General features: G+C 44.7%; 1 protein-coding gene and 1 pseudogene across 1 annotated transcript in view; one reads left to right on the top strand and one right to left on the bottom strand.

Moving 5' to 3' along the window:
* The window catches only part of LOC146194263 (gonadotropin-releasing hormone receptor-like), a 329,819-nt gene that overhangs the window by 13,639 nt on the left and 290,606 nt on the right, over positions 1-25,574 (bottom strand). The window lies entirely within an intron of this gene.
* On the top strand, positions 22,478-23,665 carry LOC146194266 (uncharacterized; annotated as a pseudogene).

Here is a 25,574-nt window from a genome sequence, read left to right as displayed (position 1 = left end):
GTTTTTTCAAAACATTGCCGGTTTGTCTATGAACAACTTCTTGGCACTTTTAGACGCTTTTTTGTTGTTGTCGACCAGTATTATCATTGAACGTCAATCATATATCTAGGAGAATTAATCCTGTATCGGGTCGTGCATGGCTCTACATTTGCGCAATACTAATCTTGCTGTACACAGAGAACTTATCTCAGGCGCCTGAAGCAAGCAATGCGCAAAGAAGGTTTACTCAGTATGCTCAGTATTTCTTTATAGTCTTGAAAAAAAAAAATCACCTTTGACCTATCCAAAAATCGTGGAGGATATCTTTACTTACTTCAGACAACTCGCGAAGAGAATAATTGATTCAAAGGAAGGGAAATGCGCAGTATCTGTCACACCTGAACCGAATCGTAAGAAAAGGGAGGAAGCTTGTGGGAATGAAAGGGGAAAGAGAGAAAGGGGAGCCGTAGTGGAGGGCTACGGAGTAATTTCGACCACCTGGGGATCTTTAACGTGCGCTGACATCGCACAGCACACGGACGCCACTTCGTTTCGCCTCCATCGAAACGCAGCCGCCGAGGTCGGGATCAAACCCGCGTACTCCGGCACTGTAGTCGGGCGTCTTACACTGCACCACCCCGGCTTTTTTTTTTTCTTTACTGCCTGACTTTTGCAAGACAACACAAACACACACAAGACATTCATATAATAAGCCAACCAGGGGCTGGCTTCGTCGTTCTAAAATTCCTTTAGATTCATCAAAGGTTCTACCTTTGGCAACCGCTCAGGATTATCATCGACAAACTTCACAATCTCGATAAACCAATGGAGAGCCTCGCGGAAAAACAATTCGTGCAGGACGCGCATCAGGATCACAGTGATATCCTGGCATGCTTGAACGCCCTATACTGTGGAGGCCCATTAGCATGATTGAATCATATGGAACCCCCTCTTCATTTTGCGTGGGTAAGTACCGTATTCCGTACGGATTATTAGGCATAAAGAAATATTTACCACTGCACAACCCGGGCGGGGCAAGCCAAGAGAATAGATTTTACTTTTTAAATTTCTAAGGACAACAGCTTGCAATTTTTGAAGCTACAAGTAACTACCAGGGAGGAAGGCTTTGCTCTGAAAGGTTTTGCTTTGAAAAAGTTGAAAAGAGTTTAAAACGTTTGACGTACAGATCACGAAGATAAACAGGCAAGTTTTCTTTCGCTCATTATTAGTTCCTTCACTTCACTTTATTACCTTAAAGACCCCATGTAATGATATTACATAAGGGTGGGAAAGCACAAAAATATATGGTTATAGTGACCACGTGATATTGAAATGACTACATAAATTGTTAACGAAAACTTGATGGGCATTTGACAGCAGCTACGTTGTTGGAAAGACCGTTCCGGTCCGTTAAAGTGTGAAAAAAAATTGATGCGGAAAAGGTGACGGTGCGGGCTCCTTGACAAGATACTTGGAGCAAATGGCCGGTACGGTGAGATATGGGGGTTGAGGGGGGGGGGGGGGGGGGGGGTCTAGTGTGGTTGGAAAAGTCAGCTGTAAAAAGACTGTGAAACAGACAGAGAAGCAACGCAACCAGCAAGAGATGCTAAACTTTATTGTGCTTTAAGTGGTGCTACACTGATGTCGCATGAATAAGCGGAATGATTGAACCTCGTGGCGCGATTTTGAGCTGATTCAAGTGTTCTTTGTACGCGAGACGCTTAACGTACTGAGGCGCGTGTAGCAGACGACGCTTCAAAAATCGCAAAGATTGGGATGTGACATATTTGTTGCGTGTGTGAGCCAGGATAGATCCTGGCAAATGGTAACGCCTAAGCACTTGTATGAGTGTACAGATTGAAGGACGATGTTAGCAACTGAGTACGCGAAATGGTATGGAATATTTTGGCGATGAAAAAATATGCGTTTGCTCTTACTGGGATTAAGGGACATCAGCCAGTCATCTCACCATACATGCAAGCGGTCAAAATTATTTTGGAGCAACACTTTATCGGACGTGCTTGTGATTGTGCGATAAATGACACAGTCGTCCGCAAACAGTTGAATATTACAAATCAGTGTCGAGGGAAAATAATCTATATAGATTAAGGACAAAACGGGTGTAAATAAATGGAATTATATTTTCTACACTCAGCGATTTAACATCACGAATGCTTTCAGTGGCTTCTTTTCTGAGCCACATAACAGACTTCCACTTCCACCAGATCTAGATTTGAAACGCACTATTCAATCTTTTTTTTCTTTTTCCTGTCTCCTCTTGTGAAATCGAGTGATTATTATTAGCCTCAATAGTCCTGGATTTGATAACATATTCTCACGGCACCTGAAAATTGTTGCTAGTCTGGTTTCTAAGCCGCCTTGTCATATTATTATTCTCATCTTAAAGAATGGCGTTTTTAATGCTTGCCTTAAAACAGCGAAAGTCATTCCGGTCTTCAAAAAAGGTGACCGACAAATAATGTATAACTATCACCCAATAGCTTAGCAAAGTAATTGAGAAATTAGTATTCAGTCGCTTAGGCAATCAATTTAATACTATTACCTCCTGTCAGTTTCGTTTTATGTCTGGCAGCTCAACTAACTTGGCTCTCATCTCTTTGACTGAATGTATTATGCAAGGCATTGACAATGGCGAATTTGTTGGTTCTGTGTATTTAGATTTCATAAAAGCTTTTGATGCGATATGATTAACCATTTGATTCTGCTAAAAAAAAACTGAATGTTATGGCATAGTAGCCCCTGTATCTCTCCTTCTGAAAAGCTACTTACAAGAGCATAAACAAATAATCAATATTAATGGAACACCCTCTCTAGCTAAAACTATTAACCAAGGTGTTCCTCAGGGATCTTTTTCAGGACCTTTACTGATCATATTATATACTGGGTTTTATACGCTGACGACAATACCGTGTCATTATCTAACAGGTTCATTGATGATCTTACTGTTGTTTTGAATACCGGTTTGAGTAACATAACAAAACGGTGTCTCAATAACCACCCGGTTATTAACCCCACCAAAAACAAATTTTTTAATCTTCAAAAGTAGCCAGAAAACCATTCCACGCAATTCTGCGTTGAGCCTCTGTTCTTATACTATTCTAGCTTCAAATAACACTAGCTTTCTTGGCATTATTCTGGATTCTGCATTTAAATTCTCAGCTCACCTTCACTCATCTGAAAAAAAAAAATATATGTTTAGCATCCGAGCTCTCATAAAGCGCGCCCATGTTTTCCTGGGGTTTTGTAGGACTAATCATGGAAGGAAAGAAAAACCTAGCCAGGGTCGGCAGAGTGTTAGGTAGGCGGATGAGGTAAAGAAGTTCGCAGGTGTCAAGTGGATACAGCTAGCACAGGACCGGGTTAATTGGAGGAATATCGGGGAGGCCTTTGCCCTGCAATGGGTATAGTCAGGCGGAGGAGGATGATAATGATGATGATGATATTTTTCGTGTTACATTTTCTTATCTCTGTATTTGCTTTCGTTCACAGTCGGCTCACTTACGGAATTGTCGCTTGGGGAAATACAACGGTCATTTATCGTCTGCACAGCATATACAAAATCAGGCCATCCGTATTTCACCTGCAGCACTTTTTCCACTAACGCTCGTCCCTTATTATATGAAGATCAAATCTTTTCAGTCCACCAGCTCTTCTAGTATCACATTGTAATCGTGTTCTTTAGGCTATTGAATGGCAGCATGCATTTTCAGTTTGTTAATTCGATACGACTTTCGAACTATAACTCTACAAGATTTGCAGCCAATAACCATTTTCTACAACCAAAATTGCGTACCAAGTATGAAAAAATGAAATCCTTTGCAGCCATTTCATTCTGGAGCTCATTGACTTTAACACTGAAAACGTATATGCCCTTGCACACATTTAAGAATTACTTGAAGAAGAATTTGTTGAATTGCTGATGTTTTGTATGTTTTGTGTCTAATGCCATTGTTAGTGTCTTTGCTTCTGTTTAAAAATACTGATGTGCCATGTTTTTCATATTATAGCCATTAGCTACATATGCTGTTATTATTTATTTTACTGCAGTGATCTATCGAAGGTCCAGCTAAACAGTTCGGGAGAAGGCGTGGGGAATGGATGGGATTCCCTATACGACAGGTATTTCTTGCTGTTTCTTCTTCTGCCTTAGCTCGTACAGAGTGGCGTTGGTGACCACCGCTGCGTGCGTGGTTCAGCGATACATTGCAGTGCGGAGATGAGAGCTTCCCTTCTCAGACTGTACACATTTATTTACACCTTTTACCACTTATTTACAATAACATCGTCAGATGCGACATGACAGCATAGAGGGCTAACTGCAAATGGGTGAACGATCGGAGGACAGAGGCTAGCAGAATTAGGCCTTGGCCTTCTGCTACACTTAGGCCGGAGTCCCTTGAGACCTCCGTCAGCCTAGCCTCCCTCTTAACAACCCGTCTGCCCTCGACTCTCGTCTGAGCCCAACTCTCCTCCGAGCACAACTGTCCTCTCAGCCCAACTGCTCAACGCTCCCTTCCTTAGCGTTACCGAAATTCGAGTTTAGTCCGTTGACCAATCAACGACTAGTCACTCTGTGGCCAATACTGAGGCCAATTGAGGCCCGATTTATAAGTGACGTCGAAATGGTATTCTTGCAGGCGTAGAATCCAACGGCCAAGTCGGCCTGTCAAATGTTTGAGCGAAGCCAACCAGCAAAGAGCATGGTGATCAATCACAACTGTAAAGTGCCGACCGTATAGGTAAGGGCGAAATTTTTTGACAGCCCAGACGACAGCAAGACACTCCTGCTCGGTAATGGCGTAGTTGTTCTCAGCTGGAGTCATAGTTCGACTGGCGAAAGCAATCACTTTCTCACGCGAAGTTGCATCACGCTACAGAAGTACAGCGCCAAGACCGTGCCCACTGGCGTCAGTGTGCAGGATGGTTGGAGTGCTGTCACTGAAGTGGCCAAGAACAGGATCTGATGTGAGGGCGTGTCCCAATCTTCAGTTTCCAATCCCCAACTTCAGTCCCAATCTTCAGTTTCAATGAGTCCGTCGAGCTTTGCTTTGAGCATGTCTATGTTAAGCCCGTCGTATTTCTTGTTCTTAAATGCAGCTATGGAGGCAGCAAAATCAATAACAGGCGCTTCCTCTCACGCTTCGCAGTTGCCGAGCTTAGGCGGTTTCAGCAGACTGTATACAGCGAGCATTCTGTACAGATGAAGGAACGTTGGCATGTCGGGGTGGTCGTTTTCACCGGCTGCCTGTTCGACTATTTCGAAAAATCGTTCTAGAGGGTCTTGATTGAATTTTGCAGCGAAAACATATTTGAAGCAACATACGTTTAGCAGATATTCTGTCTGGTCTAACGTAGATAAAATGGATACTCGGAGACCTTCTGCTGTTAATGAAGCCATGAACATTTCTTTGATGATGATACCAAAGTTGAGATCGCGTTCCCAGTCTTAGAGCCATTTCAGAGATTCCTTCATCACAAGAATGTCTTTGCCTTCTTTGAGCACAGCGTCTTCGGGGTGTCGAATGTTCATTGCGTCCAATAGGTCCTTGACACCTTCTGTAAAATTCCCAGTACCCGCCACCTCCAATGCATTGAACACGTTCCGCTCGCTGTAGTACTTGATGGTAGAAGCCGTGGATCGGCTGAAGACCTGCATTGCGAGTGTTAAACTCATGAGGTCATGTTTAAGGGGTGTAAGTGGCGGTTTCTTATTTTGAGGCATACCTTCAAGCTGCAGACATTCTTAAGATCTTCTTCGTGGACAGCTACGTAGAACCACCATTTCACCCACTCTTCTTTTACTTTGAGCAAACGCTGCTTTAATAGTGTATTTCTAATGCACTTAAAGAGGTGCGGCCCGTCGGAAAATACGTACACCTTTCTGTATTCATACATCGGGTACTCAAAGAAGTGCCTAACTGTGTCCAGGTTTCCACTGACACCAAGCAGAGTCCACATTTTCTTGTTGGTACTGGCGCCATAACATGCGATGTGGCCAGCAATTGCGTCTGGGTTTTTCAACATCACTATCACTTGCAGCACCAATTGGCTCAAAACAATTCCCTTTTATTTATTTATTTATTTATTTATTTATTTATTTATTTATTTATTTATTTATTTATTTATTTATTTATTTATTTATTTATTTATTTATTTATTTATTTATTTATTTATTTGTTTGTTTGTTTGTTTGTTTATTTATTTATTTATTTCAAATAATTACACAGGGGAGTGGGGTAAACTAAAAGAAAAAAAGGAAAAGAAGACCAGCAATCAGTATTAAAACAAATGCGAACAGTAGTATGGCTGGCACAAATAAGCAAGTTACAACAATATAAGAATACAAATTATTAGCTACTGGCACAGACGTATGAGCAAAATATATAAGCACACAAATATGCCACGTAAGTAAAACAAAACAATTTTACGAGCCGGCAGGAAACGAAATTGCCGAAATATACCATCATACACGTAATCGGCAGCACAATTTGGGGGGAAAAAAGAGAAGAAAGAGTTTATTAAAAACAGCAGATGCACTAAAAGCAATAAACAAATGGCCATGTGGAACAATTCAATGTACTATGTTAACATCAGATTAGCTAAAGCAGATTTAAACGCAGAATGGTCACTTATTTCTACAACCGATGGGAGAAGGCGATTCCATTGTGCCGATGCGCTGGGGATGAATCAGTTGGAGAAGTGATTTGTTTGGCACGAAGGAATACCAACTTTATAACGGTGATCGATCCGAGCAGACATGTAGCAAGGTGGCGTTATGAATTTTCTCTTAAGAATGGGGTTATTATAGTAGATCTTATGAAATAGACAAAGACGGAATTATATTCTACGTTGAGACAGTACTGGCAGTGATAAGCTTGATTTCATAGCAGTGACACTAGAATTACGATGATAGAGAGAATGAAACGGGCCGCACGGTTCTGAATAGATTCGAGTTCATAGATTAGTGTCTCTTGATAGGGGTCCCTGGTGTATGAAGCATACTCCAGTTTGCTACGAACCAACGATTTCTAAAGGAGCAATTTTACGGAGCTGGAGGAAAGGCTAAAGTTACGACGTATGTAGCCTAGCATGCGATTACGTTGTTGGTTATGTGATCTATATGAGTCTTCCAGTTACGATGGAAATAAATACACCTAATTATTTATAACAAGCTACAGACTCAAGGAAGGTATGAGGGTAATAAAGTGTTACGACGAGAGACACGCATATACTTGCATTTGTTAATGTTTAGTTTTATGTTCCACCTGTTAGTCCATTCAAGGGCATGATTAATATCGGCTTGAAGTAGAGCAACGTCAGAATCACTGTTAATTTCACGGTATATAACGCAGTCATCTGCGAAAAGATTCATTGTAAAACATAAGTTATCAGGTAAGTAATTGATATATATATATATATATATATATATATATATATATATATATATATATATATATATATATATATATATATATATATAAGAAAAAGAAGAGGCCCTAGCACAGAGCCTTGTGGCGCGCCTGATCCAATTGGAGAAGTGAAGAATGATGTGTTATTAGCAGTGACAAACTGTGAACGATCTGTAAGAAAAGATTGCAGCCACATGAGAACGTTAGGGTCAAGGTCAAGTTTACTTAGTTTCAGAAAAAGTAATTGATGAGAGACCTTGTCAAAAGCCTTCGAAAAATCAAGACATATGCAGTCGACAACGAAACCCCTATCAAGGAATGAATTTAGATCATGCGTGAAGGTTAAAAGCTGCGTTTCACAAGAAAAAAACTTTCAAAACCCATGTTGACTCTCAGTAAAAAAAGTGTTAGAATCAAGGAATGATGCAAGGTGAGAGTAAATACCATGCTCTATAATTTTACATGGAATTCTTGTTAGTGAGGTTGGTCGATATTTATGTAGGGAATGTTTATCTCCGGACTTATGCAATAGAATCACCTTCCCAACCTTCCAGTCCCCCGGTATGCAGGGTCTTTGTCGCTTCCCTTGATACAAACACCCCGATAGGTTGTGCATAATTTTCTCCGAAGGAACAAAACATAAACACAATCCTTGGTTGGCCAGCGCAGGTGTTTCACCCCTACCCTCACCGTAGTCAATGATGCCGATGTACGTTAGCATTTTCGAGTCCACACATTTTCTATTTCTCACCTGCACCTCATCGAAGACAAGCATGCCATGCCTTTGGAAGCTAGATTTCACTTCTACTTTCTATTTCAGTGCCGCGAAGAAATCCAATTTGAAACCACATTTAAGTCCTACGGTAGCAATGTATTTCCTCACGGTTCTAACACACGGCAAAGGCAATATGTCGTTTTCCGAAAGAAACCTGTAGCTTGATGGCGAAAGAATGTGCAGCAGTAGCCACAGCAGCAGCCAGTTGTCCGTGTAACGCCTTTCCTGTTTTGATGTAGCTTTCGCGGCAGCTATGTACTCCGTTAACAACATACGGTGCGTGTCTGGAAGCCCCGCTTCTTCTTCTTCTCCCTCATTATAATGGCACATACCCACAGTGGGGGATTCGTTGTAGGTGAAATAATATAATTGAGAATGTCGATTTGACTGTATGATAGATAACCTAATAATCAGTAGTTAGTGTTGCTGAAATCATTTGAAGTTTTGAGGCGATAATAATAGAAAACAATGAAAAAAGGATTGAATTTGTCAAATATTAAAAATATTAATAAAAAGAAAAAACGAGTACGATTCAAACAGATCAGCGCTTCCAACAGCTTCCAGTAGCAATATTATAATTATGAAGCAAGTCACACACCAGTTTTATGGCATACCCTTTGATGGTTGCACCAAAGGAGAGGAGGACAGGAACTGTAAATGGCAATCCGAGGCGAGCAAGAGGTATATCTAAATATTTTCTTCTCTGAGTAGCATACCTGCGTCAGGACAAAATGTAATGTTCATTTGTTTCCACGTCATCACACGACGCACGAAGATTCGACGGCGTGAATCCAGTGCGACATAAATAAAGATTGAGGGAAGGAATTCTACAACGCATGAGCGTCATGGGGACCTCAGATTGCCTCGAGGTACAACATCGGACATTCCAATGGAAATTTAAATGGTTAAAATCCGTAGTCGCAAGGAGTGGCTCATGGCTCAAGGAGTTTATCGTTTGAAACCGTTCAAAACGGGATATATTTAGCAAGATAATATTGGGTACAAAATCGGCAGCAGGCGCATGAGAGCTGAATTTGCGAAATGATCGGCCATTGTATTAAAAGCGATGCCACAGTGTCCCGGAACCCACTGAAAACGTACTTCCTGTAAATGTATCGGAAGGAAAAACATCAGGGTTTGTTAAATGCATCGGAAGAAAAACATCAGGGTTTGTTTCAAAAGACGCATTTTCGGACTTTCTAATGCTGCTAAGACTGACAGGCAGTCAGAGAGTATGATTACGTGAGTAACATTACCGGGAAATTTTTGAAGGGCCAAACCAATTGCAAGAAATTCAGCCTTAAATATTGGTGTGTAATCAAGGATCCGTACAGAAAAACTCCAATCGAGTGCTTGGTAATAAAACCCTATTGCTGCTTTTTCATTCCGTTGTGAGGCGTCTGTGAAAATAGCTCGTGTCGTGAATACTGTAATAGATAATCTTGAAGGTGCCCATTTATTACAGTGGTAGTCAAGTGTTTTGCATTGATGGCAACGTCTGGTCGAAGCACAGTTAGGAAGTAGCTTGAACATTGCCGACATGTCTTACTGACATAAGCGAAACTGCAATTGTGGACAGCAAGGATTGAGTAAATACAAATTGTGGTTGCTTATATTGCAGCCAATGATAATCTAGAAACTGAGATTGATGTGTAATAAAAATGGGAGAAGCCACTCCAGACAGAGATTCCAATGCTCGCAAAAAGGTTCGCACAGTGAGGAGCCTAAATCGAGAGTTCAAGTCCCGTACACGGGCCTCTAAATAGAGGACTGCATTTGAAACTGATTTTGGCAACCCCAAACATAGTCGTAAAGCGAGCCTCTCCATAGGAAAAAAGGTCTTAGTTTGTATTCAGGACTGCCCGAGAAAAAAACACAGCCGAACTCCAGAATTAGTCTCAAATAATTTTTATAGAGCAACAAAAGAGTATCTCTATGCATACCGAATTTCTTATGGCTAATTCGAATCGGGCGACCAAGGGCTCGCTCACCTTTCAGGCAATTACTTTTGATATGAGGCCGCCAGTCTAATCGAGAGTGGTAGAATACACCCAAGTACTTTAAGGATTCAATCTGTGGGATTTGTGGGATACGCAAGGGAGATATATAAAGAGGGTGTGCCGGTGGGAAAACGAGTACTGAGAATTTCTTCACGTTAAGAATTAGTTTTAATTTACCCAGCCATACTTTAAGGGCATCCAAGAAGGCTTGCAATAACTGGTATAAAGAATGAACATCTCGTGCAGAAGAGAAAAAGGCAATATCATCTGCATACACGTACTTTTCTACATTTGGATGAACAGGAATATCCCTCATTATTATATTATATAGCAATGAAGATAGCACCGAACCCCGAAGAATGCCTCTAGCTTGGTAATAGTTTCAAAAGTTATAGAACCTCTAGTGCAGAAAAATTTTCTATTTGTTAAGAATTCTTTTAGTCATGCAAAAATGTAAAAAGGTGGCCTAATTTCGTTTATGGTATTCAACAGTATAGAGTGTTCTATACTGTCATATGCTTTGGCGATATCCAAAGTGACTAATGCTGACACTTCTTTTTTCTTCCTTGCTAACCTAATTCTACTCTCCAAAACTATATGAGCCGTCCGAATCGAGCACCCTTGAGGAAAACCAATTTGTGCATCACTAAATACATTCAGGGTAATCACAGGGTTTGTGAGGCGCAGGTGAACTATGCGTTCAATAAGTTTCACTAGATTTGAAGTTAGAGAAATCGGCCGAATATTATCCAAATGAAAACCTTTTTTTTTTTCGGATCTTTGAGGATTAGTGTAATTTTAGCAACATTCCAGTCTCCATGGAAAAATTTACAATATTCAACACTTCCGAGTTGTGGTCTTGCACTAGCTTTCAGCATAGCCACTGTAATACCGTCATACCCAGGAGCTGCAGGATTCAGAGCAGCCGCTTTACAATGCAATTCCGATGGCTCAATTGCAATGAAATCAGCACGTGGCGTAGGTCGATGTATTGGAACCACAGTTTGCGCCTGAAAGCGAATAGCAAGATCGTTCCCAATTTGTTCAAGTTTATCTTTTGCTTCATTGGGTGATAACACCTCTGACTAGGTTACATGTGGCGAAGATGAACTTTGGTTGCGTTCCGTGAACCTATAGAGTGCCTTCCGATTAAATGGATTACAGATTTTACAGGATTCATATTAGCATTAGAGTCATTCTTTGCTATACGAATATTTTTTTTTAAATGAAGCCGCATAAAATTTATAATTTATCCAATTTTTGGGACACTGGTTATGGGAAAGGCTCTTCCATGCAGCTTTTCTACGACGGAATTTTTTTCACATTCTTCGTTCCACCATCGGCACGACATTTTGTTAAAGACAGACGATTTCACAGTGAACACTGAACGCTTAGTGGCATCTAACAGAGAAGAGAGTGCTTGTTGAGCGTGTTTAGAAGGCTGAGATGACGCTAGGGAGGAAAAGGAGGAATTCACAAACTTTTTAAAGAGATCATGGTTGACAAATTTTTGTTCACAAGAAATTATTCTAAGGGGAGCAGATATTAAACGTAACTCGGAACTGGTCGATAGATGTACAACAATCCACCGTAGCCCGTGATGAGACCCCTAATCCATTTGCTGCTAACGTTAAATCAATTACTGCCTGGAAGCTGCTCGCATGTAGGTTATGCCTGGACTATTAGAGCAACGCACATCATTTACAGATATCCAGTTCCAAAGCCGCTGCCTGGTAACCCCAAACGGTAACCCCAAATAACATGGTATGAATTAAAATCGCTAGCAATAATCAGTCTGTTGGTTGGGCTCAATAGATGACTTAAACAATCTGTTGTACGGACACCTGTTGGGAAGTAGACATTTGCTTTAGTGAGAGGAGAAGACTGTAGAATTGCGATATCAACTGCAAGCAGTTCGCAGTCTTGTTGAATTTTGTGTGACACCTTCGCCCGATGAAATGTTTTTGACAAAATTATTGTTAGCAAGCCGTCACCCCGGCCGCTAATGCGATCTGATCTAAAAGTTCTAAAATATTTCAGAGAAAATGGCCGATTTGGCAAAAGCCAAGTTTTTTGTAATAAAATTATGTCAGGGTTGAAATTTGATATAAGATTCTGTAAATCGTGAAACGAAGAAGCAATTGAACGACAATTCCACTGTAGTTCTTTTAACCCCGCCATGATTATTGCAGAATCCGGGAGGCTGAAACAGCCTCCTTTAAGACATCAGTGTTATTCTGAAGATTAGGGGAACCTTTTTTACTTTTAGTGTTAGAATGGGTGAATTCTGAGGGAGAGGAAGAAGCGCGGCGCTTCTGGGATGGACATGTCATCTCTACATCCAATGGGTAAATGTAGAAATGGGTAAATGGTATCCACAGGACCCTGATCCTGTACTTCCATTGAAGAAAAAGGAGTAGGCGTCATCTGTGTAGAATCTCCCTCAACCGAGGCCCTAGCCACCATAGGAGTATGGCATTCAGCTATAACAGGGTTGCCAACTTGCAAAGCTGCAATTTCGGTAGAACCAATTTTTGTAGCTATGACATGTGACACAGCTTCTGTAAACGTGCTTAACATGCGCTCGAAGAAACCCTCAAGTGATTCCTCTACAGCTGAGACAACCGAATTTGTCATGCCTGTTTCCACATCCGAAGCTAGTGTTTTTGCACAAGCTGCATACGAATTCCTCTTATGGTCTAGCTGTGCACAGGCATCTGCTCTAGAACACTTTTTATGCTGGATAATGTCGAGAACAGTTTGCTCATCTGCGCGTTTTAGGCATGCACCATCATCAGCACGGTGATCAGCGTGACATAGTGTGCAAATTACCACAGCAGAGGTGCACATGTCAGATGAATGGTTGTCTCCGCACAGTCTGCAGCGTGTTGCGGATTTGCACGCCTTGCTTCTGGGTCCGAATCGCCAGAAGTTTTTGCACTGCAAAGGGCGAGGCTGCAGGGGATCTACAGGGTACACCATGGGCCATACCTTAATTTCTTTTGGACAGTTAGCCCCGGCAAACGTCGCTATCATCGATTCTCTCGGCACTCTAAAGCCACCAGAATCCCTGCTGCAACGGAATAGTGATGATGCCAATGCTAACCCCATTAAATTCCTCGGTCATTTCTTGCGGAGAAGCCGTCGAATCCACGCCGCTTATAATACCTTTTGCACATGCCAGCTGTTCAGGTATAAAAGGCTTTACCGGCAGTGATGCAAACGATGTGCATCGAAGCAGGTCCGACACACACTGCATATTCGAGGACTTACAGAGGATACCTCTCCTACCAAACGGACGCACCTCAGAGATTTCTAGGTAGTGGGGGGTGACATCGTTTAGCTGCTCCTGGATTATTTTTGCATTTTTAACTTCAGGAATCCATCCCCAATTGGTACAAATGCCACCGATATTACACTTATTCCATTCCTTCGAAAAGATTCCAAGTCCAAGCTTTAGGCCGGCGGACTGGCAAACCAGGACGACGAACCCACACCTGAGAAAGCTAGAGACACTATAGGCCTAGCTGTACATGAACCCTAATTCCGGTTTAAAACAACTACTGCCCAATCCCCCGGAGTGAAATAGCCTCACCGGAGAGAACGGTCAGGCTTGCAGACAATACAGGATCCAGCAGTCAAGAGAAGACAGCAGAACAACACACCAGTACACAAACACAGTAGCACACTTCTTCCACTTCGTTGTCTTCTAGGTCCTGAACTTGCTCTTTATAGTTGAGCAGTTCATCGATGAGTTCCTTCTTTTCCTTAACTGAGCGGTAGGAGGCAATACTCTGCCATCGCAATGCTTCCAACTTTGGTCTCTTCGAAGGAGTCAGCGGAAGTCGTATGCATGTCTCTTTCGCTCGTTTTTCTTTCCGCGCTCTGTGAACACGCAGCGTGTTGTCTAAGCATTTGCATGATCTTCATTGCGTTGACCCATCAAGAACAGGGAACAATTTTTTTTGCCTCCAGAATCTGAGTTTTTCAACTGTGGCGCATTCTAATTGGATACCAAGAAACTTGCTCTTTGCAGGACCCCCGTCGCAGACAACGCTTTTATGAAACATGGCAAACAATTCAGTGATGTCCGGGACGTCGTGGAGGCTAGGAACTTTGAACACCTTTCTGGTCACTTCGCGGTGGAAAACATATTGCCTTACTTTCAACCCCTCGCCACGCAATGCTAGCTCTAAACTCTTGATCATAGTAGCTGGTGAAGTTGCTGAAGCTTTCCTGAGTTCCGCGAAACAAATACTTTCCACGTCTTCTGTACTTATTTCATCACGATTTCATGCTGAGCTCAGCAAGCTGAAAGGCTTCTCTTTCATGAGTTTGTGAAGCAAGGATTGTTCAGACGAGGAACCGCTTGACTGTATGTCTGTCGCAGGAATGTTGGTAGCTTTACCCTGCTATTCTGAGGCGCACAGCATATCGGAACTGCTGGTACTGGCACATGGAAGAACGTCGTCGCGTGGATGCAAATAGAGCTGATTTTCCTCACGCCTCTGGGCCTTCCCCGCTGTGTCAATATCAATGACGTTCCTCGCCGTTGATTGTCCCGGCTTGTCGCATTCAATCATTCTTGGTAGTTTGATAGCATGACATGACGCTTCGCGGGTAGTCCGCTTCCTTTTCGGAGATGTCAAAGCTGCCGAAGGGGAAAGAAAGGTGCAGGGAACAGCCTCTGGATGCAGTCCAGGTTTCTTCGGGTAGTCAAGGATTACCTCGCCTCCAAGCTCACCGCAGTACTTAGTTACGTCTCATCATGTTGCTCGATAGATGCTTCTTGCAGACGTCATCTCTCGATGTGAGCTGACGACCACCTCCAGGAATTGCCGCAGCCCATGCTTCCAGACGCTCAAAATCATTCGGTGCCTTGAAGGTGCTCACCATTTCTGTGCAACACTTGTAACTGCTTTTGCAATTTTGAACAACCACCTGCGTCCCATCTTAGTCTAGCAAATTTCGAAGGAGGCCGCACTGCACGTAGCAGCGCCGTTCGTATTACGTCCCTCGAACAGACACCGGCAAGAACTGTTGCTATTTGACTTACGGGCGCACAAATACAATGTTACGGCGTGCCCGCTGAAGCAAACACCCGTATCGTCTGATTTTCGTCTGCTTTGAGCGCGCGCAGCCAGAGAGCGCGCCGAAGCCGCCTGTCCTAATGGGCTTTAGCCTGCCCTAGAGTCACTCGATGATTTTCAGAGTGCCATGAAAGTCCCATCGCATGCTGGGAAACATTACCGGCGTGGCTATAAAATTTCCAACTGCTCGAAGAACGCTTCTGGCACGGCTATATTTAAGTCAAACGCAGAGGACATTTTGAAAGCAGCATGGAAATCTAGCGTGTGCATTGCCGTGAAAAGCACCATAGCTACTTTACAAACAGTAGAATTTGCGACCTGTGAACGCTAAGCTTCTATGGAAGGCTGAGCAGCGGTCTGCATGCGGATAATTCCAGTCCTGTCAAAGAGCTCTATCTATTAATCTGGCACCTTGCTATTCTGTTGTGATTTCCGTGGTATTAAAGAACTCGCCCTTTCTTGCCTTCCCCGATTAACACCATAAATTATCACATTGAGTGATATTCCCTATGCAATGCAGATGCCTACTAACCTGTGCGTCGTCGCACACGCGCGCAAACTGATGCAAGCTCACAGGCGCTTGCTTGTGAAGCATCTTCATTGACGCAATCAAAAGCATTTTCATAAATCATTATCTCTCATCGCTAAGCATTGTTACTCGTTTCCAGACAGTTGCTGCCGTTGAAGTCGTCGTTTCACATATTACTACTTTCGTAGTCATGATGAGTCATGCCAAGACAATTATTTTTATCACTCATAGCTAAGCATTTATGCTCATTTCCAATCAGTTGCGGTCATTACAAGTCATCGCTTGTCATATTGGTCGTTTCGTAGTCATTCGCGGTCATGATGAGTCATGCGTAGTCATTTTACTCATTTCCAATCAGTTGCGACCATTTCAAGTCGTCGTTTTACAACTGTTGCATAGTCATGATGAGTCATACCTACTCATTGTAGTTTTTACAACTCTTAGCTAAGCATATTTACTCGTTTCCAATCAGGTGTGGTCATTACAGGTCATCTTTTGACATATTGGTCGTTTGTAGCCATTATCAATCAGGTTGAGTCATGCCTAGTCACTGTAGTCATTATCGTGAAGCTGGACTAAGTCGACCCGGCCTTCACTTGGTAGCGTGCAGAGACTCTGGGTTGATAAAGGATTGAATCTTCGAAGTTGGTAAGATATATACAAGCAGGTTTAATGGCACTTTGAGAAAACTTATTTACATGAAAAAAGGGTATATCAGCAAAATGGCAAGCGTTAAGATTTCATAGCGAGAAGCGTCTGGATGAGCCGTTTACTCAGGGCTCAGAGCGTCATTTCGTGGTCTGCAACGTCCTTAAATACCCTATGTCCAGCCCCTCTCTGAAGATGCTGACCAATCAGTTCCAGGGCACACCCCTCAGATATCGGCAACCAATCGAACACATCACTGCACTGATGGTGTGATGCACTGACTGGTCCAGTATTGTTTCGTCGGGCGTGGTCACTTGTTGTCGGGTAGAGCTTGGGAACGGCGAGGAGGTAAATTTCGATTCTTCTGCAAAGATTCGCTATGTTGGTTCCGGCAAGTGGATTTCCTTCTCAGAAACCCAAGTGTACGTGCGCGCCACGAATACTGCTCCCAACATTGTCCCTTTCCGGCAATTGCAACTCTTTCCTGCATTCACGGGAAATCCTCTAATGGCCGTAATCCTCATGCTCCTTTCTTCTCCTGTACGTCAGCGGACGTGTCACTCCGATCGTCTCCTTTGGACAATAGGCATTCCTCACTTGACAGTAGCGCCTCTCGATGGGAAGGGTGAACAGTTGAACAAAAGCATTTCCAGCTATTTCTCACAGGGCGACGTTTCTTTGTATTTTTCTTGACGTTCCCTTGACAGGGCCAACTTGGCAGTTGTAGGGTCTCGACAAAGCAAAGCATGCTCACACAAAAAGATTCACGTGAACACGCTCACTTAGAGCCCTTACACAAACAGCACATATGAATACCATGCCCACTGGCACACAATAGTGCGCGCAAGCGCGGACCATGCACAGTCACAACAGCCTCCTCCCCCGCCAGAACAGTCACGGAGGGCAGCAGTCGCAGCTGCTGCATGAAAAGACGACTTAATGGCCAGCACATGAACGCTTGAAGCTCGCTGTCGCTTGTCGCGTTGTCTTGATTGTCGTAGGCCAAATTGCTTGAGCTGTCTCTGAAACGCAACCACATGTCTAAGCAAGCACTCGGCTCCCATCTGAAGAGACCAGGTCAAAAGTTAACAGCCATCGTTGTCCGAGAAAAGCCCACAATCAAGACGCTCAGGACCCACGTATGCCTAGAAAACCAAACGTGCTGCTTTACATAATCACATATATGCCAGCGCACGGACAAAAAAAAGAACCTGAGTATCAATTTGGATACATGGTGAGGAGTACCTCGGACCGCTTAGAAACAGCGGCTAAGCGCGTCGGCATTCCCATTTACCTTCCCCCTTTTGTATCTTATTTCAAAATCGTACTGCTGTAAAATCAAGCTCCACCTCAGAAGGCGACTGTTCTTTGATGTCGCAGTTTGCAGCCAAGCCATCTTTCTACGCTTTTGCTCTGCGGATGGTGGATCGAGCTGCGCACTACCTTATTGCCGCATCGCTCGAGAAATGATGTGGTGAGGACACTTGTGAAAACGCTACCCTGATCAATTTGCACCTCGGAAGGGAATCTAACTCGTGCAGACACTGACAGCAGCGAATCCGCTACACTCTCGGACGTCACCTCGCGCAGCAGAACAGCCTCTGGAAACTTTGTGGCTGTGCATAACATAGTGAGGATATAATGGTACCCTGACTTTGTCACAGGAAGTTACCCAAATACATCTATTACTAACCGGTGAAACGGCTCGGTAATGATTGGTACTAACACCATCGGAGCTTTCCACTTATCTTGCGCCTTTCCAGCCTGCTGGCACGTGTCGCATGACAGTACAAAATTTTCCGTGTCCTTAAATCATCCAGGCCAATAGTATTCTTGCAACAGCCTCTTCTTTTTTTTCCTTATTCCAAGGTGACATGACCACGAGCTGCCATTGGAAAGTCGAAGTAAGTCTTCGCGGTACTTTTAGGGAACGACTAATTGGTCTCGCTCTACTCCGCGCTTATCCTTGAATAAGCGATACAGCACTCCCTTTCTCATCTCTGAAGAAATATTCTTTGCTGTCTTAGTGTCGCGGTGGCGCTCCTTTATCTCCTGTATCTTGCGATCATTGGCTTGCTCCATAGCTAAGTCCTCTCGGGTTCCACTTAGAAGTCTCGTGAGATTACTAGACACTGGCGTAAAGAGGTTACTCTCAAGAACGTCCTCATTCCGCGTCTCATCAAGCTCACTTTCAAGTTGACTTATCTGAGATGCCTCGCTCTCAAAGTTTTCTGACTCGCTATCTTCCGCATCGACCACTGTTTTAACTGCCGTTTCCTCCGCTGTGGAATTTTCTGGAATGAGCAGTGTAGCTAGTTCTCGCGCTTTTGAACGTGTTAAGGCTTGCACAACTCTGTCTCCGAAAGGGATGCCCCTCTTTCGCAGCAGCATGTCTGATTTGTTGGAAAACAAATACGGACAGCACTTAAGAAGCTTTCCTGAAACGGTAGCCTCGGTTGTTAACTCGCCGAAAGGGCCCCCGGTAACTACGTTCGCGATTGGCAAGCACACACTCTGTTCCTCCACTACCTGGCGGATCCATGCACACTGTCCTGTATAGTCGGAAGGCGACACAAACGCCGGATGGACAACATCCATCGCGGCCGAATCGCGCAGTACCTTGCAAGGCTTCTCATTGACTACTAGGTCATGCATGTAGGGTTCCAAAAGCTTCATGTTTTCATCGCAGTCACTGACATACGAGAAAGCAATCTTTTCTTTCCGGCAGTTGACGGCAATGTGGCCCTGCTAATTACACCTAAAGCATGTGAGCGGCTTCCTAGCCTCAAACTTGTTCTTTGTGTTCTGCGTGTTGGCCACTTCCCCACTTTTCTCACTGCCGTCCTTTCGAGGGAGTTTGCCTAAAGAAGCCTTCCTTTCTTCGTTTGCAACTCTAGCAAAGTGCCTTTCCTGACGGTTATTCACACTGAACTTGGGATTGCCGGGTCTATCCACTGCTGGGTTGCTGAATTGTCGGCGCGAAGCGTACTCCTCAATGAGTTCGGCAGCTTTAGTTGCCGACTTAATGTCGCCTCGGTCTTGTAACCAATTTCTTTCTTTTTCTTGGAGGCAGTTATAAAACTTCTCCAAAGGAATTCGCTAGACTACAGCGTCCATATTACTGTAGGAATCAGTGCTCTTTAGCCACTCGCCCAAATTGACTCTTAAATTGTACAGGAATTCAGGGTAACTGTCGTCCCTGGACTTAGTAGCGTTCTGAAAACGTCTGAACGCCTCAGCGCTAAGCCTATACTTTCTCAGAAGGCAAGCCTTGACCTTCACGTAGTTGTCCGCGTCCTCCTTACTTAGCCGCGCGACAACCTCCGCTGCTTCGCAGGGCAGAACCGTCAATAATCTCTGAGACCAAGTGGCTCGCTCGAAGGACAGTTTTTCGCAGGTTCGCTCAAAGTTAGCCAGATACAGACCGATATCCCCTGATATCACATATGGCTGCATGTACTTTGAAATCTTGAAATCTGCCTTCTTGTTGAGAAGAGGTACCGCTAGCTGGGGACCATTGCCCGACCTCTTGCTCAACTCTACTTCTAATTTCCGGAGCTCAATTTCTTGCTCCAGCCTTTTTGCTTCTCCCTCAATTTCACGCTCCCGCCTCTTTTCCTCTTTTTCCCGCTCTTTCTGCTGTCTAAGCTGCTCCTCCTTTTTTTGTCCGATGAGGTTCCATGCTTCACTGAGCTCCTCATCATCGGTTCCCAAATCAGTGATTGCCTTTAAATTAAAGGTTTTCGTGCCAAACCACTTGTATCAATTCCCAATTCCTCACACTATAACAACAGTTCCGGTTTCTGCAGCTTTTGTAGGTCCATGATCGCTCCGAGTGTCGGCAACTTCCAAAACAACTGTGCAAACTAGCAAATCTAAAGGCGTTTCAACACTCTTTACCAGTTCTAAAATCTAACCCTGTTCTAGAACCTGGTCCACATCAGAAGAAAAGCCAAGCACTCACCCACACATGCGATCGATGTTCCGAGCTGCTCTCTTGTTGCCGATTGTTGCTCCTACTTGTTGCTTGAGATGCCACCTCCGATCACCAGATGTTGTGGTTTGTAGCTTCAGATGCCACCTCCGATCACCAGATGTTGTGGCTTGTAGATTCTGATCCACCTCCAATCACCAGATGTTGTGGCTTGTAGATTCAGATCCCAACGCTGGTCACCAGTTGTCGTGACGCTGGGACTAAGTCGACCTGGCCTTCACTTGGTAGCGTGCAGAGGCTCCGGGTTGATGAAGGATTGAATCATCGAAGTTGGTAAAATATATTATAGCAGGTTTAATGGCACTTTGAGAAAACTTATTTACATGAAAAGAAGGGTATATCAGCAAAATGGCAAGCGTTAAGAGTTCATAGCGAGAAGCGTCTGGATGAGCCGTTTACCCATGGCTCAGAGCGTCATTTCGTGCTCTGCAACGTCCTTAAATCCCCTATATCCAGCCCCTCTCTGAAGATGCTGACCAATCAGTTCCAGGGCACACCCCTCATATATCGGCAACCAATCGAACACATCATTGCACTGATGGTCTGATGCACTGACTGCCCTATTGCAAAAATCAGCGTCTGCAGTGCGAAACCAGTAAGATTTCCGCGCTGGTTTTGCACTGGATCTGCTGGGCACGCTGGAGGTCTGATATATTCACTGGAGCAGTAACGGGAAGACACTGGCTGCACTGGCGCGATGGAAGAAAAACGCTGGGATTAGCCTTTTGACGCTGGGTGAGTCGCTGGCATCCGGGATGCACTGGGAGAAGCGCTGTATGTGCGCTGGGGCCGCACTGGTCCCAGTGCCCCAGTATAGCCGGTACGGCCTGCGGCGTCAGCCTGAGTAGTATCCCTCAGGGGCCAACACGGCAACAGCGTACTTTCAATCGACCATCGGGGCGCATATGAAAAATATGGTTCAAGCAAGCGCTTTTTGCTGCGAAGTCGTTGCGCATTTGTAAGAAAACAAAGGCGGTATCTTTTTTCTAGAGTTTCCATGTTTCCATAGGTCGTTTCGAGCGTTTCGAGAGAGACAACGACCGCCGCGCCTCGATCTCATGACACACTGGCGATTAAAGCACAACTAAACCTGGAATTGAATAATGTGGGCTACCATGCATAACCAACTTCACAGCTGATCTTAAGGGCACTCTAACACAATGATTATTGTCAAAATGTTCAATGCGGGCTCAATCGCAGGCGAGCGTAGCCTGCACCACGGCCCAGTATAAACAGCAGAAAGAAAAACGAAAACCAGGAAGAGAGTAGTTTACCGAGCGATGGGCCCATGACAGAAAAAGCAACAACATACAGCGCTTGTAATACATAATATTTGGCGTGTTTCTCAAGCTTTTGCGCTCCTTCTTACTCTGCGTATCAAGCAGCCGAGCCCTCGGTCATTGCAACGCTTCCCGCAATGTTTACATACAAATAAGGTTTAGTTACACGCAATTAGGGTCATCGGCGCGGCGCTTGCCGGTATTGAAGCTTGGTCGCACTTTTTTCCTTTAAGGCTTCTACTGAAGCTGCGTGTTCATCGAAAATTACGCCCACGGTAGCAGAGCACCACCCAAGAGCCGGCGTTGGTAAATTTGCCAGCGATGCCAAACTCCACATGTTAAAATGATTCCAGTGCACAAAATAGAGCGCATAGGCACCCAAAACATTAGTTGCAAGTCGTGAGAGCAGACAGCAAGCTAAAATGATCAAGAAGTTGCAATTGTTAGAGCGGTATCAATGGCCTGTAGACTGCGAAACATGAAGTCCCAACCTTATAAATGCGGGTTATGGCATAAAATACAGAAATGCTTCACCAAGACCCAGTTCTCGGCGTGGCCGAGTGACAACTCGGCCACGCCGAGAACTGGGTTTTCTATAAACATTTTTGCATTTTATGTCATGACCCGCATTTATAAGGTTGGGACTTCATGTTTCGCAGTCTACAGGCCATTGCTACCGCTCTAACAATTGCAACTTCTTGATCATTTTAGCTTGCTGTCCACTTCCGGCCGCCACAGCGTACGGACGTGTAATGACGGGCTCCGCAGGAGCGGCTTCAGCGGCCATGTCTGGCCGCGGTAACAGGGCTATGGAACAGGATAATGACTACCAGGTTGTTCTGCCAAGTCTTCCAACAGGGCGTTTTGTGTTAAACACAGTTTTTTTGCACGCGGATATCAGGGCCCGCCCGTACCGGGTGGAAGATTTCCGAGACGCGTTGGCTCAGAGTTCGCTGCTCCCTGACGTTATCGCAATGGGGGCGTATCGCATGAGCCACGTCTGGGCCATCACCCTGAAAGACGCGGATGCTGTGAAGAAGATTGCTGGAGTGGGTGAGTTGTGTGTGAAGCAACGTCGCTGCCTCGTAATTGATCCGGCCAACCAGGATTGAAGGCTGAAGCTCCACTGGTTGCTTCACAACGTTCCGGATGAAGAAGTGCGTGTGGCCTTCGCGCCGTATGGAAAGGTTTCCGAAGTGGCCAAGGAGCGCTGGCGCGTGCATGGCATATCGGATAAGGGTTCAACTACCAGGATTGTCACCTTGAAGATGAAAGTGGGGGTCGAACTGGACGACTTGCCGCACCAGCTGAACGTCGGCGTTGAGTTGGCGCTCGTCGTACCTGGAAGGCCTCCGTTATGTCTCCGGTGTCGAAGTACCGGCCACATTCGCCGAGAGTGTAAGGTTCCGCGTTGTGGTGCATGCCGTCGTTTTGGCCACGAAGAAGGGCAGTGTTCTCGCAGCTACGCGAGCATCGCTGGTCCTGGGAACAGCGAAGATTCTTCCGAGCATCTGATGGATGAGGCGGACGCGGAGGAAGCAGCCAAAACAACCGGGCAACCGGCAAGGAATGATGGGCCGGTGTTGACCACTTTGACAATGAGGAGGACGTCCACGGCCGTTGCGACAGCGGATTCTGCACCAGTGGAGAATGGTTCCCAACTGGACGCAAGTAACAGCGTGGCGGACGCCAGAGAACCTGTGCTCGAAAGCCAAGGCAGCGCGGAGTCTCCCAACTCCGACGTTATGGACTTCAACGCAGGAGTAAGCGGCCTACCCGTTGGGAAGCGGCCCCATGATGAGAGCGCCGGTGAGGATCTGCAGCCTGGTGGTGGCAGTGACGAGCCGCCATCGAAAGCACCGGGGGTTCGACGTTCGACGTTGAGGCCTCGGCTGAACGTTTCGTCCGAGACGCGGCAGGCGCGGAAACCGTCTCCGTAGTTTGGACGTGACCTAATGCATGTGAGTGCAGGGGGTTCGTCAGCCGTCATAGCCTGTTTTCGGCTGTGGCTCTTTGACTGTGTTTATGGAAGGTGGCAAGTGCGGCGGTCAGGCACGCCTCAGTACGCATTCAGATATCCCTTTGGGAGGCCGGATACGAGCGCGTACGCTTCGGAACCTCGGACAAGCAAATCCACATGGACGATTGAGGTAGGCATCACATAGATCGGGCGCCTTTTTCTCTAGACGCATGGCAATTAAGCTAGATGTCCCATTACGTGTAGCAACCTTGAATGTTAGAGGGCTTGGAGCCCGAAGGCGGCAATGCCAGTTGAATCGCCTGCTGCCAGATAATGAAATCGACTTATTAGCCGTTTAAGAGTCGAAGATAGAATCTCAGGACCATGCAGACCGCATGGTGTCTGTTTTCCATGCAAACTTTGATGTGTGTGTTTGTCACTCTGTGGGGTCATCAGGCGGATGCCTTCTTTTTATTCGCAATAAATTGGGTATAAGCGTACACTGCGTATTTGCATGCGAAAGTGGCCGACTATGGTTGTTGACTTTTTGTTCTCAAATTTATTTTGGCGTGCTGTCTGTATGTACGCCCCCAATGTTGAAAGTGATCGTCAAAACTTATTTTATTCAGTCGAGCCGTACTTGAAATGTGACAAAATTTTGCTTGTATTGGGCGATTTTAACTGTGTGTGTGCTGCTACTGATCGAGTGAAGATTAGATCAGTGAAAGACAAGAGCGCTGAACTGTTGAATGTATTTGCGCATGACTATTGCTTGGAAGACATTGGAAATGTGTTTTCTTCTGGAACCCGTCCGGAATACACGCACTTTCAACGCGATAGTCATGCGAGACTAGACAGGCTGTATGTATCTATTGATCTCGTTCTAATTTGTACCGACTATAATGTAAAACCTATTTCATTTAGTGATCATTGCCTTGTTAGTGCGACGTTTGGAATGAAGGTCAAGAAATCTGTTTTCAACTGGCATCTATGGAAACTGAACGAGAAAATTTTGGAGGATGAAGAGTTTGTTAAGGCAATCACGAACGGTTTGGAATGTTTGCTTAAGGTGCATGAAGAAAGCCGTGCAGATAAATGGGAAAGATTTAAAGAGCAGGTGAAGATAAAAGCAATAGCAAAGAGCAGTGTTATTCGGTACAAACAGAAAGAAACAGAAAAGGAACTTCATGGACAACTTGAGTGCCTGTTGTGCATGGAAAGCTGTACGCCAGGAAAGTTCACTAAGCAAATAAGAGATGTGAAATCTCATTTAGAAAGAATCGACGCTGAGAAGTACAGAGCCGCGGTTATACGCGCAAGCAGCGATAAACTGTGGGCTGGCGGGGCGCCGACAAAGCGAGCGCTATCAGATGAAAAAAGGTATGCTTGCCAGAAGGAAATCAGGCAAATAAGACGTGAAGGGCAGATTACAAACGATGCTAAAGATATAAAGTGGGCGATTCTGAAACGTTTTGCTGAGCTTCGGAGTAATACGCGCGAACATAGTGAAGGGTTCCCAATAGAATATTTACGGCTAATGCCAACGCTCGAAGATCGTATGAAAGAGAGCCTTGAAATGCCTATTACAATGCAAGAGATAGAAAAGGCCATAGATGACCTCCCATGTGGGAAAGCCCCTAGACCAGATGGGCTGAGCGCCTCCTTTTACAAAGCATTTAAAAACCATCTTTCCAGCCTTATGTTGGAGGTGATAAGAGAAGCCTACGAACTCAAACAAGTGCCATTATCATTTACTACGTCACACATCGTACTTATTCCAAAAAGTGATGATCCAGAGAAACGCCTGTTGGTGAAGTCCTATAGGCCAATAAGCCTGACAAATTTTGATTACAAAATCTTCATGAAGGTTTTAGCGAAGAGATTGCAGA

Source organism: Amblyomma maculatum, chromosome 3 (genome assembly GCF_055883805.1).
Source record: "Amblyomma maculatum isolate TAMU_Amacu chromosome 3, ASM5588380v1, whole genome shotgun sequence".
Taxonomy (NCBI): Eukaryota; Metazoa; Arthropoda; class Arachnida; order Ixodida; family Ixodidae; genus Amblyomma; species Amblyomma maculatum.
The sequence above is the reverse complement of the archived record's forward strand: the minus strand, read 5'-3'. Positions and strand labels throughout refer to the sequence as shown.